Raw genomic sequence first — 10,693 nt, forward strand, 5'->3', positions numbered from 1 at the left:
TAGTTTTTCAGTCTTTATAAATACAAGATTAAGAAAAGATATACAGTTATATGAAATGTTTATTTTATATGTGTGTGCATATAGTTCAGTATTATGCAATAAATTTGGTGTTTTAACTTAAAACTGTTTCTCATTGTATTTGCAGAATGGACAGCTTGCTCTAAGTAGATGCATTAGGTTATTTACCCAGATAAACTACAAGAAGGTCAAATTTGGTTCCTGCCATAAGAAAGTAGACCCAAGAGCTACAGAAATGGAGAGGAAACCGAGGCAGTTAGCGTGGAGGAGGGTGGGCTTTCTCACGGTTGTGCTGAGTAGGAAAGCAATTCCCAGAGAAGAGAGAGGCTCTAGCAAAGGTTCAGGCGAGGATATTTAGGGAGGAGGTCTTTGGCAGCTTGAAGGGAGCGTCAGAGAAGACGGAGTGATGGCAAATACAGTGGGGGTGGCAGGGAGAAGATAGATTTGGATCTGAAGAACCAGGCTTCGGATTAGTGGATAGGATTTGTTCAGGAATTCAGAAGGTGAGGCGATAGGGCTAGAGTCTGGCTCTGAGGAGGAAAATGTATAATAGTATATATTTAGAGGAATTGGAATGGGAAGCGCTGCAGCAGAAAGACAGGAGCTCAAAACAGTGGTGGTAGCAGCCGTGGAATTAGAAAACAACAGATGGACAGGAGAGAAGCAGGGAAATAAAGGCAAATCAGACTTGTTTCCATGATGAAAGCCTCTTCCGAATGCCCCGAGTGCGTGAACACAGCAGAGTACCTCCAGTACATTTATAAAACGTGTGTGATGCATTGTTTTGCCAGATTAATAGGGGTTTAAAAGTAGTAAAGAGAATGGTAACTTTCTAATAATAAGCTCTTCAACAAACCTACATAAATAACTCACATAACCCAAAAGTTGAAGAGCGAAGAAATCTCCTCTTAATTTTGTATAAAAATAGCCAAGTTACCTTAAATAACTTGGAGGCCTCATCCATGCAATAAAGAGATTGGACCAGATAATTTCTAAGCTTCCTTTGAATTTACAGCTCTAGAATTCTATTACTGACAACAGTACCTGCACATAGAAACCCCCAATAAATATTTGTTATATGAAATTCTCTACTGCTTCTAAAACACTGGTTTTTCTGGAGTAGTTTCCTTTTCCCCTTTTATCACTTGTGCTTTGGAGACTCCACTTTTATAGATAATCTAGATTTCCTACAAATCCATTTCTGGATTTAACTTTTCCCCCTATGAACCTTTGGATAGCCAGCCCTTCACTGGCCTGATCACTTAGCAATTTAAGGAAATCCTTTGGCAATTTTTTTGGTAGGTAAGGTTCAATGAAAATGTAACTAGACAATTTAGTTCCACCCATGCCGTGTGAAAGTCCTTTGATGACTTGTGTGGTATTCTATTAGTAATTGTAGAAATCAAGGGCTAGCAAACTACAGCCCTTGTTACAGTTTGCAGTTTTAAAAGGGTTGAAAAATATTTAAAAAGAAGAAGGATAGAGACTATCTGGCTTACCAAACCTAGCACATTAATATCTAGTACTTTACAGGAAAAAAAGAATAGGCCAATCTCTCTAAAATCAGACTTACAGGAATTATAACAGAGTGGACAACCTTTTCTTGGAATGAACTTGTCATAATTTGATGCTGAACCAGAGAAGACCATTGTTTGGGCTTTTCTGCCATAAAGGTAAGAAAATTATGTTTTGTCTAAGATTAATGCACAGAAATGGATATTAAGATTCTGATTTTAGTAATAACCTGCACTGATTGCGTGCTGTGTGCCAGGTTCTGTGTCCATACTTACAATTCACTGTCCAGTTTAATTGCCACCACAGCCCTCTGGCTCTGCTGTTTATTAGCTGTGTGGCCTTGGAAAGGTTTCCTAATCTTTTTCATTTTCCTAATCTGCTTCATTTTCTTCCAGTTCAAGATGGGGACAGAAATATTACCTTACCTCATGGAATTGTTACAAAGATTAAATGAATTAATTCATACAAATTACATTTCTATACCTAGCACATAATAAGCCTCAATAATTATGATTATCACTGTTATTCCAGTTTTTTACCTGAATATAACTTGCTCATTATCACACAGTGGTTTGCCCTGGACTTGACCATAACCTGTATTATGCCCAGCTACTAGGTTGGGGCAGTACATTTAACTGAGGCTGCCCAGTGGTCCATAAAAAGGAACATCGTGATGTGGCAGGTGACTTCGGAGAGCACACAAAGACATCACAGTGAGTTTTATGTTTCACTGCAGTATGCAGTTCCGTAGTGATGAGGTGCAGGTCTTGTCATCTGCACTGGGTCTCAAGTGCAGCTGAAGGTCACTGACTGGGGCCCTCTGTTGACATTTAGTGATGGTGGCCCAGGTACGTTTACCTCCTTGACCTGGTAGAACAGTCCCTCTTCATCCTGCCCAGTGTGCCATTGGGTCCTGCTGTGGTCAGAGCATGTGTTAAGCCCGACCCCCACAGTGACATGAGGAAGTAGGGGTTTTGCAAGTGATTGGGTTTGGTGATCAGGCACGGCCCTCACGAGTGGAATCAGCATCCTCGGGAACATGTCCCAAAGTGGTGCCCTGCCCTTGGTGAGACACAGTGAGAAGTTACGGTTTTGAGAAAGCAGGTCCTCACTAGACGCCGTCAGCCCTTGGCTTTGGCCCTTCAGTGCCAGTCCTGTGGGAGATAAACCCAGTCTGCACTCATCAGGCCCCTTTCCAAAACAGAGATGGGTGGGTGAGCTTCAGACGTAGCAGCTGACTGTCTTAGAATATTTCTTTTTCAGAAAAAACACTTAAAATTTTTGATTTTTGAATAATTTCAGATTTTTAGGAAAGTACTAAAGATAGTTTTTATGTCAACACGTCACTATTCATTAAAACTAAAGAACCAATATAGGGAGATTACTGTTAGCTAAATTCCAAACTTTACATTTTTACCAATGTTTTTACTGATGTCTTTTTTCGAGGTCTGATCAAGGATCCCACATTGCATTCAGCTCAACAGGATTTTAGGTAAGTGTTGGGATTTAAGGCTTTGCATGTGGTTAGAGCCTGGGGTTAGGTAAGGTAGAAGAAATAAAGATGGCATAAAGGAGACAAAAATTGTAATTTAAAAAATTATACGGTTAAGAAAAACCACAGCTTCGGGACACACAAGTTACTCACTATTACAATGACTATTTTCCTCTTCCAGGAAACTAAAAAAAAAAAAAAACAAAAACAAAAAGAAAAAAAAAAACCCTAAGTCTTAAAAGTAAGTCTATAAATCGAGCCCATGCTTTCTACCTATAAATTAAACCCGGACCTTTCCTCTAATAATTCACAGATTCTACAGACTTCCTTCCCCATGGAGATAGCACTATTAATTACATGCCCTAGCTCTAAACTTCAAATACATGCACATAGTTGCAGTCTAACCTAACCCACTAACAGCCTGACAGACCCTAGGAATACGCATCCTGTATCATTCATTGTGAGGACACCCTCCCCTGAACACCTAAATATCCCCAGCCACAGACCGTTATGAGCTTTCTCTTGAGGGGCTGCATTTCACTTTCTCTGTGTACTTCTTTGGCTCTGCCTAGTAAAGTCTGTCTGCACCTCTCACTGATGTGTCCTAGAATTCTTTTTCTGTGACACAAGTCAGTGAACCTGTAGCCTACTCCATGGGTGGGGTGAGTTGACCTTTCCACCTCCTCTTTGGGGTGACTTCTGTGGACCCCGTCTGCTGACAGGCATGCAGGTATCCTGTGCCCTCTGCACTGGCCTTAGGCACTGTGTAGTCTTCCCACACAGGGTACAGGGAAGGTCCTCTTAGGAACTGGTAGGTTTTCTTGGCCACCCTTGAATCCTGGAAGACCGTTTGCCCTTGGCAGACAGCTTAGTGTTCTCAGAAGCAGGAACTGTTGCCCTTCAGGTTTCAGATGTTGGCAAAAGCCAGCATTTCCCATGGGAAAACACCTTTTATGAGAAGGAAGAGGAGGTTTGTATTTCATACAAGTTTGGCTATCTCTGAGTTTTCAAGAAGTGTTAAACTTTATTGCAAGACTTTAGATAACTTTGTGAATCTCTAGGAGGGAAACAGTATATAAAAGCAAAGCTACTTTTGCACTCCTTCTCCTACCTTCTAGCAGCTATTTTTTTGGGAGGGTGTATAAGGATAGCTTAGTACTAGTTAATTTCTCCCAGCACCTTAGTTTGGGATTGATAGTCAGATAGTAAGCAGGAGATAGGAAATGTAGGACAAAGGAGAACTTATGATAGAATAGGAAAATAGATTTGAGATGGTGCCCAATAAATAGAATATTTTGTGTGAGAGGCAAGCATTGGTTTAAAAAATTTCAAATAAAAGCTACTCTGCAGAATTTCATCATTTCCTTTTATTGAAAAATGTAACTGTGGGTTCTCATTAAGTGTTCTTTTGCCCTTAAAATGGAACCAAGCAAATTTTACAGTTGTCTCTAAAATGTCTACAAACACATCGCTCATGTTACCTTTACTAACCTTAACTTTGTTAATAGCAGAATTGCTTGAGTTAAGTCTTCTGATTTGTGAGTGTCTCCACTTTTGAGATGTTTCTGTGGATGACGTGGTCCTCCATGGTCCACCTACTGCCTTGTGCTGGGGAACAGGGCCACATGGAGCAGGGTATGGCAGAAGTTGGTCCCTGATCCCAACACTCTGCGCTGGGCTCTAACCTGGACCCCAGTGCAGGCAGAAGCTGCTCGTCCACATGGAACCAGGCTCAAGTATGGTTAACCCATCGTGCCCTGTGCTCAGCGATCCAGTAGCTGCGCAGGTGGGCAGATGCTGGTGGAGCCATACTTTTTGGCTCCTCATCAGTAATGGCTGCCCCTATGGAGTAGCCAGTTCAAGCTTTGGTGCTTTATCTCCTCCCAAAATAATGGAGTGTGTACTCCTGACTTATGTGTCGCAACAAGAACATTAGTTCAGATGTCAGCCCCATCCCGCAGCTCAAGTGGCTGGAGGCTTGGCAGGGTGCACCCATCACGCGGTCTTTGAGATCTTCTAAAAGCTGATTTTCCTCAGCCTAATCCCATGAGAGTTAGATACAATTTATAATAATTATTGATTCTGTCCCCTCTGGCGTTGAACTTCCTGGGAAACAAATAAGAATTAAACACATACACATATACCCCTCAAACGGAGCCAAATGCTAAACCAGGTTAGTCTTTCTTAGTCACCTTTTCTTTAAAAAAAGAAAAAAAAGGAAATGCTAAAAGTAGATTTGGAAATAGCCCCATTTCCCCACTGAGTCATCCGAGGGCAGCACTCTTCAGGGCTAAAGTCCACAGTAAGTGCCAACTGGGTACTGGCTCATGGTCCCAGGGGGCTGGTCTGCCTGAGCCATTTTCTTCCTGTTAAAAATGGGTCTCTTGACCTTTTATGCCCTAGCATTCTCAGGAGCTCACATGGTTGAGAACCTAGTACAAGGACTCTCAAGTTCAAGCCACTGGCAGTTGTACCTTGGCAGTTAGGGGAGGGGAACAAAGCCTCATTCAGTGCCACTGTAAAAGTCATTTGAGTCAAAAGCTGTGGCTCAGCAGTGACACCCTCAGCTTCTGCAGGTCGAGGAGGGAGGAGGGCATGGAGGCCTCAGCCTCCAGCATGGGCTCTGATAAAATTTCCTCTACTCATTAGGGGCTGCCAAAATTGGAGCAGCTTCCCTCCCAAGGGTGCATTCAGTTTTTAGTTGTTAAAAATACACCCAGAGACAGAAATTGCAGGACATTGAAATGACCTAGAAATCCATCCAAAGGTTATTCTGTTGAACTTGGGCATTTCCAGTTCGGCTCTGTTGCTATCTCAGTTTGTTTCTTTTTTTACATGTCTGAGCATATTTGGACCTCCTGAAATGTTTTGGGGAGAGCTAGACTTAAAGGGGTTTGTCCTGCTCTGTCAGGAAAGGAATTTAGCAAGAGTTAATACTTCTGAGAACACAGCCCATGGGTTTTGATGAGAATTGCTTGAGAACATCAATAGTCACAATGTATCTCACCTTTTCCACAAGAGTCTGGGTTCATGTTCCCATGAAAGGTGGCTCGTCCTACTAGCACTCATTTGTGCTTAGCATGCTGGAAGCATTTTCTGTGGGAAATACTGGGAACTACAATTTCTTTTTTGCAGGGATTCCAAAGTTATTGTTGCTGGACTTCAAGATGAGACTCGTTACCTCAGAGCTGAGCCCAGCACCATTTTCTGTGAAGGATTTACTGCGTGATCATTTCACAGTCATCCATGTGCATCCCCACAATGACCCTATCAGGTAAGTGCTGTGATTATTCCCATTTTCCACATAGAGAGGCATCAGGAGAGCCCAGGACACCCAGCTGGGCCATCTCTCCGGAGAGAGGCCCGCAAGCATCAAGTAGTATTCTGTCCCGGTGGGTGTTGTCAGGTGTGTTCTGTCAATTTAAGATGCTGGATGAATAGATGAAACTGTTCACTTCTACAAACATGCAGCGTGTAGTCTGCGCTCTCCTTAGAGTGAGGTCCTTGGACTAGCAGCGTGGAGAATGTCAGGAGGCATTCATGTGAGGCCTCTCCAGAGCTATGACTGCACCCCAAGATCCCAGACACTCCTTCACACGCAAGGATGAGAGACCTTGCTCTCTGCTACTATTGCTCTCCTTTCCTTCCCGGTGGCTTAATTTTTAAAAATACACTATTTATTTATTGAGAATCTAAGGGGTTTAACATGTTTTGTGATACATATCATGGTGAAATGATCTGTCACCTCACAACAATTCTTAATTTCCTCTGCTTAGAAACATTTAAAAGAAAAATGTACTCAGTATCTCACTACCGGAGGCAGATTAAAACATTTAACACTATTCCAGATGACTTCTTGATATCTCTCAATATATGTTAATGCATTTTTTAAATAAAACTGGCAGTGCTGTTTTGTAAGCTGCCATTTTGCTTAATGGAGTATAGTGGACACCTTTTCACCTCAATTCATGTGAACGTCCTGTTCTTTTGATGATACAACTTTTATTTACTCCATCCTCATATTACTCTTATGCTCTGCTCCTCCTCATTTTCTTCCTCTTGTCTAGTAATAGTCACCTTCCTACTTTTCTTGTCGTCACTTTTACATATTAGGGAAATGTGGTACTTCTCTGAGTCTGGCTTGTTTTGCTTAATATGATTTCCCATTTCCCGCAAATGATGTAATGTTACTTTTCTTTATGGCTGAATAATACACTAGTGTATGTGTTACTCCCATTGTCTTTATTCATTTATCTGTTGATGGGTACCTAAAGTGGTTCCCTATCTTGGCTCTTGTGCCATAATGAACACGTGTATGCCAATATTCCTATGGTATGCTGACTTGCGGTATACACCAACGAGTGGTATAGCTTGGCTATATGGTAGTTCTGTTGCTTTTTGAGGTGGCCCTATACTAATTTCCATAGTGTCTATACTAACATATTCTTAACAGCAGTATAACAGAGTTCCTTCTTGACCCCTCACCCCAGAGAGATTGAGAGAGAGAGAGAGAGATATCTAGTTTCAGTCTTCTATATATAGATAGCCTGTTTTCCCAGCACCATTTGTTAGAGACTGTATTCTCTCCAGAGTATGTTTTTGGCTCCCTTGTTGAGAATCAGATGGCTATAGTTGTGTGGATTTATTTCTTTGTCCATTGTTTGATCCCATTGGTCTGTGTGTTTATTTTTGTGTTAGTACCGTGATGTTTTTTGTCACCACAGGTTTAGGATAATTTGAAATCGGATATTGTGATGCCTCCAGATTTGCTCTTTCTGCTTAGGATTGCTTTGGCTATTCCTGGTCTTTTGTATTTCTTTCTTTCTTTCTATCTATCTATCTATCTATCTATCTATCTATATATATATATTAGGATTATTTTTTTTTCTAGTTCTGTGAAGAATATTTTTGGAATTTTGATGGGATTGCATTGAATGTGAAGATCACTTTTGGCAGTATGGCCATTTTAACATTAATTATTCTAATCCACGAACATAGGTCTTACCATCTTCTGTGTCTTCAGTTTTTTTCAGTGTTTTGAAATTTTTAGTGTGGATGTTTTTACCTCTCTTTAGCTTGAGCTGTAGCTAAAGCTATCGAGAATGGAATTGTCTTCTTGATTTCTATCTCAGCTAGTCCATTATTGGTGTATGGAAAATAGGTTTTGAATTTTGATTTTTGTATCCTGCCTTTGACTAATCTTGTTCAGCAATTTTAAATTCTTCAAAAGTAACAACTGACAACATATCAAAATGTCTTAGGAAGAGGTCTCAAAACTGTAGAACCAGAAGCATAAAAGTTTTCGGCCTCTCTTTTCAGAAATTAAATTCGAACATCTTAAAGATTATGAACTTTAGAACTCACAGTAACAATTTGTATACACGTAGGCCAAAATGGGGAACTGAGTGGTCTCAGAGACTTGGTTCAACCTCTCTTTTCAGAAATTAAATTCGAACATCTTAAAGATTATGAACTTTAGAACTACAGTAACAATTTGTATACACGTAGGCCAAAATGGGGAACTGAGTGGTCTCAGAGACTTGGTTCTTGGCAGCAATTCACACTGGGCCACATTCCCTGGGCAGCTGCTGCGCCACGCGGAGTCACCCTGTGGTACGAGCCTTGTTGCTGGAGAGGAAAACTGAGAACCAAGCTGTCAACAACTCTAGCTCCTGCCAAGCCCTATTTGTCTGCCTGCCAGGATTCCAAGAATGCATTTGGGAATTTTGACTTTTGGCTTTTACTAAATATGAATTTATACTGAGTATATACAGCCTTGGTGAGCTGACATGGCTTAGAGGTAAATCGGATACATTTTGTCTTACAAATTCAGTATCTGTTTATAGAATAGGTAGTGATAAGGCCATTGAGAGTTCTGCGACTGTTCCTCAATTTGCTCCTTCCTCGGGTGTGTAAGTTCGGTTCTGAAATTCCCATTCTTCTTGTCCATAGTTTTGCAAACTGTTAGAGGACCCAAAGTGAAAACATGATGTAGGTGGGATGACTTTGGTGTTCCATTAGGCTTTGAGTCTGTAAAATTCAGGTTTACTTGGGCTTGTAACTTTCTGGTCCCTCAGAAAAGGCAACATCAAAACACTGAAGAAGCCAGGAATAGTGGCGCATATCTGTAATCCCAGCACTCGAGAGGCTGATGCAAGAGGATCACAAGTTCAAACTCTGCCTGGCAATTTAGCCACTTAGTGAGACCCTGTATCAAACTAAAAAAAATTTAAAAGGCAGGAGATGTAGTGAAAAGGCCCTGGGTTCAATCCCCCTGGTATGCATTAAAAAGAAAATCAAGTTTCTCTAAATGCTGCCTGCCACTTATCCTAAATTTTCTTTGGTCTCCAGTGTTACAAAAATTAAAGTCTTCCAGGTAAGTTTCAGTTTTGGCAGGAAGGCACTGACTAGCACATGTCCACGGTACTGTGTCTGTACTGTGGAGCCAGACTGGTCTGTGTTCTGGTTTCAACACAAGGACAGGGTTCCCACTGCAATCCCCCTTTTTTTCTTCAGTCACTTGCGAGTATGCTTAGCATGTGCAGTTTGAAGGACACCTGTGTGCTTGCCACCATGGGTGCACCCCGTTCCCCATGGCCAGGCAGGGCACCTCTCGCTGCTGTTCTAGGCTTGTGCACAAGTACTCATTGGTTCTTCATGCTGGACCTGGCCTGTGAAGAGCAACTCAGAGGGTAAGGTGCTCCCTTCACCTAACAGAAATGGGGCATTCTGCCCAAGGCTCGGTGTCTGGTGGCCTTGTTTCCGAATAGTAAATGCCTAATGTCTCTTACCAACAGTGGCCTCAGAGGCTTTTGGAAATGGATTGTTTGAAAAATTTTGCTTTAATGTCTTTGTTTCTGCACCCCTTCAGCCCTCCCTACCCCTTTTATAAATTAAGGGTTGCAGCTCATAGAGCACAGCCTGTTTTTCTGGCTGTGACATGGATGTGCCTAATGTGTCCCCAGTTGGCTTCACCTTCCAAGTGCACTCCCTCCCTGGAGACAGAACTGAAACATAACCCTCAGGAGGCTTTTGAGGGGTTCTGGGAGCCAGCGCAGGATTCCTCAAGGAAGGGCCAGGCCCACAGGCAGTTCCGTCATAGCCCTGATGCTGTCATAAATTTCAGCATTGTACAGTTTAAAATATTTTATATTTTTAGGATTATACAAAATACTCATGTACAAAAATTTTATACATAATTTTTTAAATTGCACTTACATTTTTAATTTAGTGCATGGCGAAAGATAAGGGTCTAATTTTAATCTGTGGCAGGTTGACATCCAGTTTTTCCAACACCATTTATTAAAGAGGCTATCTTTCCTCCACTGAGGATGGTCAGCTCCTTTGTCAAAGATGAGGTAGCTGAGTACATCTGCATTTGTTTTTGTGTCTTCCAGTCTGTTCCACTGATCCTCAGGCCTATTTCTTTGCCAGTACCATGCTGTTTTTATCACAGTGGCTTTGTAGTATAGTTTCAAATTGGGAATTGTTACACCTGGTGCCATGTGTCTGTTGCCTAGGATGGCTTTTGCTATTCTAGGTCTCTTATGGTTCCAAATGAATTTTTGGATTTTTTTTTCTAGTTCTGTGAAATATAGTGTTGGAATTTCAATTGGCATTGCATTGAATGTATATAGCAGTTTTGGTAGTATGGCCATTTTCACTATG

The 10,693-nt window shown here is 41.5% G+C and overlaps 1 long non-coding RNA gene across 1 annotated transcript in view; it reads left to right on the forward strand.

Moving 5' to 3' along the window:
- Positions 1–8: 8 nt before the first annotated feature.
- Positions 9–10,693, forward strand: part of LOC104852719 — a 21,124-nt gene continuing 10,439 nt past the window's right edge. Inside the window, exons 1-3 of the long non-coding RNA XR_777575.3 lie at positions 9–2,246; positions 2,980–3,025; positions 6,161–6,299. This is a non-coding gene — a long non-coding RNA (uncharacterized LOC104852719). The remainder of the gene's footprint in view (positions 2,247–2,979; positions 3,026–6,160; positions 6,300–10,693) is intronic.

This window comes from Fukomys damarensis, unplaced genomic scaffold (assembly GCF_012274545.1).
Source record: "Fukomys damarensis isolate Sample0158 unplaced genomic scaffold, DMR_v1.0_HiC HiC_scaffold_32, whole genome shotgun sequence".
Lineage (NCBI taxonomy): Eukaryota > Metazoa > Chordata > Mammalia > Rodentia > Bathyergidae > Fukomys > Fukomys damarensis.